The 12,062-nt window shown below is 41.3% G+C and overlaps 1 protein-coding gene across 4 annotated transcripts in view; it reads right to left on the reverse strand.

Annotated features, from left to right (window-relative positions):
• The window catches only part of LOC112682902 (carboxypeptidase M-like), a 30,225-nt gene that overhangs the window by 10,362 nt on the left and 7,801 nt on the right, over positions 1 to 12,062 (reverse strand). The window contains exon 1 of one of the 4 annotated variants that reach the window (XM_025553669.1): positions 11,426 to 11,594. The exons of 1 other annotated variant lie outside the window; for it this stretch is intronic. The gene's annotated coding sequence lies outside the window, so the exon portion shown is untranslated. Of the gene's footprint in view, positions 1 to 11,425; positions 11,608 to 12,062 lie in introns of those variants that run through there. 2 more of the 4 variants (XM_025553671.1, XM_025553673.1) reach the window with 2 other exon arrangements.

The raw sequence follows: 12,062 nt of genomic DNA on the forward strand, positions 1-12,062 counted from the left end.
CATTCCTCTGACAAACCTCCTCCCACCCGGTAAAGATCCTGCGCGTCTGAGATTTCTTGGCCCCGCAGATCCATATACGTTAAACGTCTCAAGTAATTCTCACCGCGTTGGCGCCGTATTTTCGCTCGATTTACTATAGGTAATTATCGCGAGAGTGGATGGCCGTGCGTTTGTCGCATTTAAGTCGCGATAACACAACCTCGAACCTGTATCCATATCAGCCGACGAAGCATTAAACGTTATTGACAAACCGTCAATAATGCACGGGTTATAGAACGCGTACCGTTTATCGCTATTGATCGGTTTACGGTTCGTTTCCGATTTCGAATCCGATTAATGTCTCCGGGATAAAACGTAAAACATGTACTACAACCGTACACGATGTACGAGAACAGCTAAAAACGTACGCACGTGCATTTTATCGTTTACTAAACTATTGTTACTAGGTACCGCGAGCGCGTGCTCGAGTGCGTCTACCTAAACATCACCATAACATTCCTCGGTTGCCCGTTTAATGACGGTCCCCACGTGTTATAACAGTAAAACTTGTTTGTTAGAAAGACTCGTAGTACACATATCGTATGCAATGGTATCGCGACCGGTGTGCGCGGACGTACGATGTCGTGTACCCGCCGTAGGGCAACAGGTTTCCGTTGCACCTATTACACTGCTATTAAAAAAAAAAAAAACATGCTCAGGTTCCTGAGAATGGTGAGAGAAGCATACGAGCACAGCGAGAACCCGTCTCTATAACGGCGTTTATCGTACAAGGTCGCGTGCATTATCGTATCAAAAAAATTGTTTATCCGTACCTCTCTGTCGTGGGCGCTGCACACGAGGCACGGAAAAATCACGACAACCATTAGTTTTTTTTCCCACGTACGGATAATTTCGTATAATATTCGACTGTCGTACGGACGAGAGAAGTCAACAGGTGTTACGTTCGTTAAACCGCATTGGCTACTGAACACGCTGTTCGTCATCGGTACACGAGTACACGCGCGCCGCGAATTAGCGCTAAACATTAACTTGCCTAATGCTCGCGCTACGGATTGAAATGTAGCATCCAGATCGGTGGATTCAATCAGTTTTACCCGGATTCACGGATTAAATTGGGCGTATAAAGATTTCCCCGATTCTGTATCGACTCCGCCGGCTATTGATTCCGCTATCGATTATAATATCAAAATATTTTCATCAGTTTTCTACTGTAGGTACACATTTTCAAGAACGGATATATTTATATTTCACTCTAATGATTTTTATACTACCAGACAAATGTAAAGACACACGTGCACGATAGTTTGAAAATGTCGTGGAAAAATGTTCAGAAACTAATTTAATATCCACTCTAGCAAAAAAAGTTTTCGGTTTTGAAGAATCCATACATATTGGTGCAAAAACAATATGGCCTGAATTACGGATCGTTGAATGCAGATTTAATTCGACACAAACTTAATGGAAGCACATTCGCAGTCTTGGTTAATATATATAATTAAGTTTATTATCAATCCAAACAACGATGAAAAACTATTATTTATTTAATTTTTGTACTAAGAAAATGTTACATTATAGAAAAATAAATATTATTTTATTTAATTGTGCTGCTTTGGGTAATGAGTAAGAAAGAAACTACTTGGCCGTTTCATTAGATAAACATTTTCTATGGCTGTAATTTTTATTGATTGTATTTTCCTTTACATACATATTAAGTTAATTTTATTGACTGCGACTCATTGAGAATAAAATATCAAGAGCGGTAATTTACAAATTTAGTGCAATATCTCTGTGTTTTATTAGAAAAACGTATTTTTATATTTTTATACTTGAATTCAAATTAAATTACTTATTCGTTTTTGTGTCATAATCCGGATATTTGTAATTTTTAACCAATTAATAACATTTTTTTCAATCTTAATAAGTAATTCGGAGACGGATCTATTCGAATTTTTTGTTCAACACTACTATAATTACGACTCTAATTGGGACTTGAACACTAACATTTATATTTCACCATGCAAACGAGGAATGCACTCTTTACGCGCGACCAACGTTCGTTACTCGACAGTGTTGTTTTGAATTGTAACTCGCATTGTAACGGACGTCAATATAATGCATGTGTCACGCGGATTCCCACGCATGGACGATTTAATACAACAGTGTTGATCCGTACGTAATTCGAAACTAATATCTGAGATGGCCATAAATACCGGAATTCATATTTATATAGCAGAGGCGGCCAAACTTTTTTCGACCACGATCTACTAAAAATATAATTCACCTTTGATGATCGACTTTCTTAGAAAAATCGTTTTATTATTAAATAATTATTATTATTAAGAAACATACTTGCTTAAAGTGTATATAAACATACATAAAGTATTATAAACTAATTACTAAAAATAATATAATATACAGATAAAACTTATCGACAATCTGTTAATAACCACGATTAATTTTCGTGCACGTGACCTAAAGATAAATTATAACATGATCGACTCTGAAATCATCCGCGATCGACCGTTTGGTCGCCCCTGTTATATAGGGTATACATGTGTATATTTATTTATAAACAATATTTTACAACGTGAAAATATTTCATCCGTCCGCGCATTGTTTGCATCGTTCGCATCGTTCTGGTCCGCGGGTCATCCATGCACGTTTTTTTTTTTTTGTCCAAATCTCCGAAAGGAAGGAACTCATCATAGTTTTTTTGCGTTATACACCGCTGTGCACTCGCCCGATCATTATTATTAATATTGTCATCATTACGTATAATGTAGTCAGAAGTAAAACGTTCTATAGTTTTTCTCTCCGAAAAAGTTTCATTGTTCGTGTCACCTTCCGGATATCATCCCATAATTATTCGCGCTCTGATTCAACTGCGCTCGGAGCGTTCCGTATCACGTACGCGCTATTATGGTTCACACCACACGACCCATCTAGCGTGTATACGAGTATTATTATATTATATTGTGCATCGCGCGTGTGTACAACACGTGTCGTTATCGAGGTTTCAAATTGCTGAAAAGTGTATGAAAAACCGCGAGATGATAGGCTCCTTGAAACAACAGCTACCAAGAAGCGCACACACGTCGCTAGTTGAACGTACCATTGCTTCTAATCGTAGGTGCTTAGAAAGTGTTTGGTGGATTTTATTGCGTTTGAACAAAGCTCAGATTGTGCACAGAGGATAATCCGAAACGTAAACGAATAAAAGTAACAGCGCGGATCATGATATTACTGTTTAGTTTTTCCTAGTGGCGTAGTTATGTGGACGGGGGGGGGAGGATTCCACCCCTCAATAATTTTTATATTGGTCATAGGACTTCAGATAATAGGTAACTAATACAAATATCAATTAACGTGTATAATATAATTAGTATTTATTTTTTGTTATTGTTGATTTATGTAGGTTGTTTTTGTTAAGTATTTAATGTTTATTTTACACCACATACCTGTACAAGTTTCTTTTGTGGTAAATTTGTGCAATTATTTTAGCGCTACTGACGAAAATCGTGTGTGAAAATCGACAGCTTCGGTCTGTAACGATACACCGTCTTGTATGTTACCAAATGAAAATGCATTAGGGTTTATTTGGGGGGGGGGGACAACGGTGTAAATACGCTTTGTTAGGAAAGATTAAAAAAAAAAAAAAAAAAAAAAAGAAAAACCGATTTCTTCGAGAATCCATATTATACACGACGTCGCTGCGGGCCGGAACGCCACGGTTGATTTACGACGCACGGAAACCGGAAACCGTATTGTCGTTACACAATGCCGCGGATGCGACGTACACCTCAGAGCGCGCGCGAACAAACAAAACGCGCGTATGCGTGCACAAAACTGTTTGAAACGCGTAACGCGCGTCAAGTCGGAGGGCGACAATAACGGCGCGCAGAGACAATGCGAACGAGCGTGCGCGCGTTCTTTGTGCGCGATAATTCGGTCGCCCAACGCGCGCGTTGGTACAACAACATATTTATACTGTTAAACACCGCGATGGATTCGAAAAAATAACGTTCAATATCATATAATGACGGACGACGTGCGGATCGTTTTCGCCGCGTAAAAAAACAATAACAATAGCAATGATAGTGTGAATGTTGAACAACGCGCGGAACACGGTTAGGGGCGCGGTGCGATTGCCGAGATAATACGCATTTCCACGTGGGTCTAGAAAAAAGTGAAAAATTAAAAAAGGAAGGGGGAAAAAAAATTGAATTAGACAACGCGCGCGTGTTGCGCAACGTTATTGTTTCGCGTTAACGGCGAACGCGTCGCGATTTTACTTTCGAACGCGTTTTCGCCGACCGAAAAACCTGTGCCCGCGGCGGACATTGCACGATTGCACGGCCGTCTCGACATTTTCACCGCGGTGCGTACTTGCATCGTGCCGTGACGCAGTGTATAGAATACCGAAATGATGTTCCGTTTCGAGACGGTTTTCCGGCGACGTGTCGTTCGAAACACCGCGAAAATCATGACGGCCCGTCCGGAGTGCAGGTATCGCACATGCGTCTTCGAGAACGGTTTCCAGCGTGCGCGCCCGCGAAATATCGCGCGTACAATTACCGTTTGCACCGCTAAACGATGTAGATATTATAATACGCAGCAGTACGATGCCACGGCCTATAGAATGCACAAAGATGATTTTTAAACGTCAATCTTCGCGATTGTGTACGGTTCGAAAGAAAAACCCATCGTTTCCACGCACACGATCTCAAGACTAATTAGGACGTGCGACACACGATATGAGATGTTAGTTAAACAGCAAAAAGAAGACTCCCAACAATGTGAAAACAATTGTTTAGAAGTCACCGAGAGAATCGGTGAGAGAAAACCGCGCAAGAAATGGACCTAACTGTACGTACGTGCTATATGTGTACGCGACTAGGTCATAGTACTACGAATCATCCCCCTAAGCCCAACTCGTAGAGATCGAAAAGTTGCGTCTGTTTATTTTCTTTGGGGGAAACCTCGGTGTCCTGCGCGAGAATACACTACGCTGGAAAGCTCGCCGGATGTAAGTCTCGGGAAGTCGCGATGCAAATACCGATTTAAAGCTCATTAAAAAAAAAAAAAAATGTGCTTAATATTATCTTCTTTTTGGTATTCAACCCTTAAAGTTTGTTTTGCAATTGAATATGAATCCAATATTGCTTTACTAGATATTATAATGTGGTGGATTCCCTCTCTTTCCACATCTTAATTGATAAGCCAGTACTTGAAGTAACTTCAAGCTACCGTCATCAATTCTTTCCATTGCCGTTAGTTTTACCGCAAAACTCATCAATAATCGGTAGTAGCGGTTACTGCTGCCCTCCGCTATCTCCTTTTATTTACCTTTAACTATATGCAGGAGTTACTGTGGGTTTATACTAATCCCCGAGCCCATAGGGGTAGAATAATATTCAGTATAAATCTTCTGACGCTAGCGACTGCAAAGTGTATTGTTGTAGTTATATAATTTCGAGATCTAGTTTGAATACTACGATTGCTGTCTAAGTGGTGATGCTGTATATGTATATATATATATATATGCTTATAATTAATTGAATGTAAAATCAACGACATAAGATGATAAAATATTAGGAGTACAAAAAAATAAAAAAATAAAAATAAAAAACGAAACGGATAATTTTTAATCTTAGATTTTGGTTTCAGAAGCCCCGATGCATTGCATCCTCTACACCCTTGCTAAATCCTACGCCGAAAGCATGACTTTTCTGCATGCAGACGTACGTGAACAATAACGAACGAGAGTTTCGTTTCACATCCGACTTAACAATCTCGTCCGTTCGTGATGGTACACAACACGATATCGTGTGGCGGCACATACATTGATGTAAAATTAAAATCATTCGCACCATTATTACTTCCGACCGTCTGTCGGAACTGTCGAGATCGATTTCTATACGCATAAAAGCTGCTGCGTGCGTCTATGTCATATTGTAGTCGTAATAATATAAATAATAGTGTAGAGAGTACCGGGAGACATCCCGAAGAGCACGGTTTATTTTTTATGGGAAGAGAGACAAATTTTTAATTTTATGGCGAGGCTCGAACGAAAAATGTTTGTTAACCGCTGGTGTGACATATGTACACACGCATCGATCGTTATAGCTCCTAAGCCGCCGAGCACGTCCATACAATGGAATATTATGATTGTATACGTCCGGCGCAGATGGTTGCAGAAAACACCCCCGAACTGCAATCGTTGTCAAATTACTTAATCGGTGAACTTAAGCGTGGTATTTAAATAGAACACGCAACAAAATGCACAGCCGTCGCCGAATTCTTATTTTTACTTTCGAATCGTAGCAAAGATCTTTTTAAAAAGGATGTTTTTGAATCTTATACTCGAAAGGGTATACTTGAAGTGATTTTCGTCTCAGGGGTAGAGGTTACACACTATCCGTCGCATCGTTTTAATGTGGTGCTACAATAATATCGTACCAGGTGATAATAACTTTTCAAATAGTAGAAGTATAAGAAATAGAATATAAACGGCCGACGGAAAATATTTCAACTGCTAAAATAACCATTGCGGAAATCACGCGACCTCGCAACGACGAGAAGGATCACGCAGATACACCATTCAGTCGTTATCGAGGTACATTTACATTTATGTTTCATTAGAACACTGCTGTAGATTCAAAGGCGTCGACTGAGACATAATAAACTATTAATATAGGTACGTGCGCGTTTGCATTGGCTGTTCGATACTAAAGAACCGTTCGATTTACTTTATCGTTTTCCGCAATTCTGTTATATATGGTTGTGTAATCGTCAACAGCATCACTGGACGTGAACCCCATTTGCGATATCGTCGATATTATTGTCGCTTCATAGCTATGTCGTGCCCACTGAGAGCGTTGATAGAGTTCAATTTACTATTACGTAGGCTTTAAGGCCCCATGGTGATTGAATTAACGCATACAAATCCCACGGTTAATGTCGAATCGTTAATGTTCCGTCGAAACGTATTTTCACTAGAATTTAATGATGGCCGAGTTTCACAAATACATAATTAAAGCAATAATAATCGAAACGTGTATTCACGTAACGGCGTGTTCTCCATACAGCTGCAAACACGTCAAAGCAATGGGATTTAACAGTTTTAATCGTTCCAAACGACGAGAATATTGGGTGCATCCAAATTGGGTCCCAAATTGTTATAGGTACTTCACTAGTTGGGTGCCGGATTTTTATAGGTACTTCACTAGTTCCTGAATATTTTTTGGTAAGTATTACATTATACTAACATTTTCCTTCCCATTTTAACAGACTTAGGACTATCTATGATCTATTTAGACCACAGGTATGGTTAAAATGTTTTTTATAGATTTTTTTTTTGTTTTTTAGTTTCTTTTCCGTTAATTTTTGTTTATATAATATAATGATTCTAACATTTTTAATATTTTTATCAACACAATTCTTATAATTTATATTTTAATGGAAAAGAAACTAAAAAAAAAAAAAACTATAAAAAACATTTTTAACCATACCTCTGGTCTAAATAGATCATAGACAGTCCTGTCTGTTAAAATAGGAAGGAAAATTATAGTATAATGTAGTACTTACAAAAAAATATTTAGGAACTTGTGTAATACCTAAAATAATCCGGTACCCAACTAGTGGAGTACCTATAAAAATCCAGGACCCAACTAGTACACTACCTGCGATTAGCCCCTAATACTCGGGATCCAACTCGGATGCTCCGGAATATTGAAATTTACGTGTACGTCACCAAATGATTTTTTTTTTTCACCCAAATTTCGTATAACGTCATCGACCATTCTCGATTCGTGTGCAAAACGTAAATAAATTATAATATTATTACGAATCGGTGTCGTTCGAAATCACAGCGGAAACACAACGCATCTATAAAACCTGTATCGCGTGTAAAAAAAAAAACACACACACAATCGTTCTCGAAAAATAACACAATAAATACACAAAAAATATACATATATTTAGGTTATAGGCGGTTTATAGGCGATCGTACAAACCGGCTGCGGGATACGCGGAGTTGTATTATCACCTCGGGCAGGCGATGCAACGCGCGGACGCGTTTTCGTCGCTGCACCGGGCACGGGCGGAAAACGCTCGTATTCAAATTTTTGTATTTATGATTTTTCGGTGACCGAAACGTGATAGAACCGTAAGCACCGCAATAATGCGTACCGCGACGTAAACTCGAATCGACCGGATTTTCACATTGGCCTACTGAGCTACAATGCGCGTGCATTGTACTGTTGTACATGATGGCCGTACGTCTGCGATGCGATTTAACCCGACCAAAATTCCACGACGTGCATCAGATAATTGATAATCGATGACACCGGGTAGAGCGATTTATTTTTATTGAATTCGTGATACGCATTACATATGCGATAAGTCGTACCGTGCAGTGCGCCAAGTACAACGCCTGTAGGAAATTAAATAATACGACACGAACGTTGCTGCGTCTTCGGTTAAGTTTCAAGTTTCCGGGTTACAGTCACGGTTGCGATAGACCTACCCAAAATATATGTACAGTATATTTTTGGATGCGACTGTTATGTTATGCACACACATTTTCGTCAGCGAAACTGCGTCATCGTGTACCGCCTTACATACAGTATAACTGTTGCAGTGTTCACGCGTGTTTTTGGGATCTTTCGAAATCGAAACCCAGTGCCGGACCAGGGAATTCACGCCCATAGCTAGTAAAAATGCAGCGACCTTACACGGGTGAAAGTATGGGGTGAATTTTTTTAGTTTTTTATTTTTCATAAACTTAAAAGCGCCCTTATACCAACAGCGCCAGGGTAAGCATAACCACTTGCCCCCCCCTTAAATACATCACTGTCGATATCAACGGAGAAGCGAACTTTTTAGCTCGTCCGAAGAATTTTGAATTACAGTCTTATTAAGACAGACATCGATTCACAACACGGTGAAGAGGTGATATATGTATGCTCCGGCGATACGGTATTTTTTCCCCGATTTTTTTTCCAACAGTCACTGTGCATTTTATGTTCCAGAAATATAACTGTACAGGTGAAAAATAGCCACGAGTTAACAGTAATCGATTCTCAATAGATTTTAGATTTTTGTACAACCATGTTATTGCTACGGCGGCCACGAAATATACTTGTTGCCCAACAACAATTTTCGTAATCATGTAGTAATTAAGGGCTCTGATGCATTATACTTTTGTTTTTAATTTGGAACAAAACAACTGATGGATAACAATGATCACCCGATAAATATTCAAATATTCGTTTTCGAGGACACCTAATGCTAATCCGTAGATATATCGTCGCGATCAAAAACGTCGTCTACCCGCTGCATAGGTCAGTCGGAGCGTTCAATATCACCTCGCGGATAACATTAATCTACGAAATTATAATCGTATTCGGCTAGCGACACAAAAAAAAAAAAAAAATGATAATAACGCGATCTAGGCGCGAGCACTCGGCGCGACCGTAAAACAGTCGATCAAATACCAGCACCTGACCTAACCCGGTGACACCGATCAACAGGATCTAACACGGACGGCACGGTACACGCGTGCCCATTCCTATCCGGTCGACTCACAAACACGGGTGTGCGCGTCCGATTCCCGCGGCGGAGACGCGTCCCGAAGAAGCGTGCGCCGACGTTAACGCCTGGGGAATATTACGATATTTATTTACGTCGCGCAGCGAACTCGTGGTGTTCAACGAGATACGTCAAAGACCGGATGACCTTATAAAAAAAAAAAAAAAAAAATCTAATCGAACACTTGGACACTTCTAGTACGAACACTTCCCGTCGCCTACGACACCGTGAGCTTGTCCGCGCGTTGTGCCTATTGTTCTGAAGTCCGTCCGTTGTGACGAAGACAATGCGCCGACGACGTGGACAAGACTCCGCGGCCTATATACGCGCGAGCGGCGGTACAGTAATAAACGATAATAGTTTTATGTGGGTCATCGGGGCGACCGTTCGCGGCCATTGTCTGCGCGGCGAAGACGGAGAGAGAGAGCGACGGACGGATATACGCGCAACGTTCGGGAGACCTGTCCGCGCGTACTGCACACTCATCGCGTATGCCCACGCGCGCCGCGTACCCGAACACCGTACCGTAATGGGCCCCGGTCGTACGTGCGTTACGCGCGCGCTAATCACTTGTCGAGGCTGGTCGCGTCCTCGCGGACGAGTCCGGGAACGCTGCGGGCTCCGTGTCGACGAGGTGCGCGCGCGGAGAAACGACGACGGCCATTAACCCGGTTACCGGTTCTTCCGGCATCGGGCGGGCACGCGCTCCGGACGGACTGCCGTCGAAAAACGACAACGCGACGCGGTGCCACGGTGCAGGACGTTTACCGGCAAACACCGAACTATTAACCGTCCGATCGCGTCGGGGAAAGATGTAAAATAGATTGGTGATCGCGACGAAGCGGTCCTGGCGCGAACGGTCTACGGCGCACGCGTGAAAACCGTTTTATAAACGTCGTAGTCTTGCACGACGCGATGCCGGTTAGCCGCGTGGTAACCGCGTACGCCATGTACCGCGGTCAGTCATACCGCCCTGATGCAGACGGTCGGTAACGCGGTAAACGGATTCGATACCGTTAAGAATCATTGGTACACAACGGTCAACGGTGTTTGATGTTGACCGCGTCCGTGCGATCGGCCGCGGCTCGTAAGATCCGGAAGTACGTACCTAGTTTTCCGGTGTAGAAATCATATGTCCACTACGACCGATACGATATATTATATAAGTGTTGAAAGAAAAGTAAAAATCGCTTGCCCGAATCGGAACACGTAAACGTTTGCACGCGCGGTAAAATATATTTTATCGTTTCGACCGAGTCTGTTAATACACTCGGATCGTGCACAAATTTATCATTATATGATTTATACCGCATGAAGGTAATCAATTTTCGTTGTACGCGTGAAATTAAAAATAAATTTGAACATATACCTCTGACGAGTCTTACAGATGAACAGGTAGTTTCCCTTGAACGTCGCAACCTTCAGAACGTGTCGTTTGAAAACATCGTACAGAAAAATTTTTGATGGTATCGTACATCGCAAAGACTGCTTAAAGCGTAAATTTTGACAATTTTTTGTTTCGAAAGGATTAATATTTACGGGATTCATTTCTGTGTGGAAACACGCTGCAATTGTTATGCACACCGAAGCAATAGGTACGCGTTATATGCACAAATCCCCATATTCGATCGACATCGGTAACAAACGTATATATTTTTATACTCGTGTAAAATCATTATTTCGACTCTTCGTTGCCATACCGTGATTTTATACGGGGGGAAAAAGTACGAAAAAAATAAAATTGCTGTTAATACAACACGCGACGCAACAATTTCCATGCAAAATAAAGATGTTTTCGACGTTTTAATATAGTAGAGAACGTTTGTAGTACTACCTTAAAAGTTTGTCTTCGGTCGGATTTCAGTTTCTTGATCTCGCATAGACGTGTGGTTTTTCCAAGGTGCACGGACGGTTTGACGTTTGACGACGACTCGTTCGAGTCTGAATCGGGACTGACGTCGAAAAACTCGGTTTTGTCGGATCTGAACCGGTTTCCCACCACAACGGTATCATTCCCGACGGCGGCGGCGGCGGCGGCGGCGGCGGCGGCAATTCGCTTGTACACATAAACGTATCCACACGTCCACTTTCTTCTTCAATTAACCATTATGCTATTATTGTACATTATACTACGCGCATGTGTGTACGGTACGTATTTATAATGCGCTCCTATTGAATTCCGCCGCGATATCGTAGTTTTTGTCGCGCACAAAACACCTAGTAATTATGTGACGCAAATTTTCGATTGATCGTAATACCATGACAATCGGTTAAAATTCTTTCTCTTTCCGATCCCTTGGACCACCACATTATTTCCCCGAACTCTTTTTCCTCGGCAATTACGTCACGCGCGTTTTACCGATTATCTTCCGCGCGCGCGCTGCGCTGCTTAAACATTGTTAAACACTGCAATAACTTCATTGTTTCCTTGTATTTACCACACACACACATACATAATATATACGTGTGTG

Source organism: Sipha flava, unplaced genomic scaffold (assembly GCF_003268045.1).
Source record: "Sipha flava isolate LNK unplaced genomic scaffold, YSA_version1 214_pilon_pilon, whole genome shotgun sequence".
Classification (NCBI taxonomy): Eukaryota; Metazoa; Arthropoda; class Insecta; order Hemiptera; family Aphididae; genus Sipha; species Sipha flava.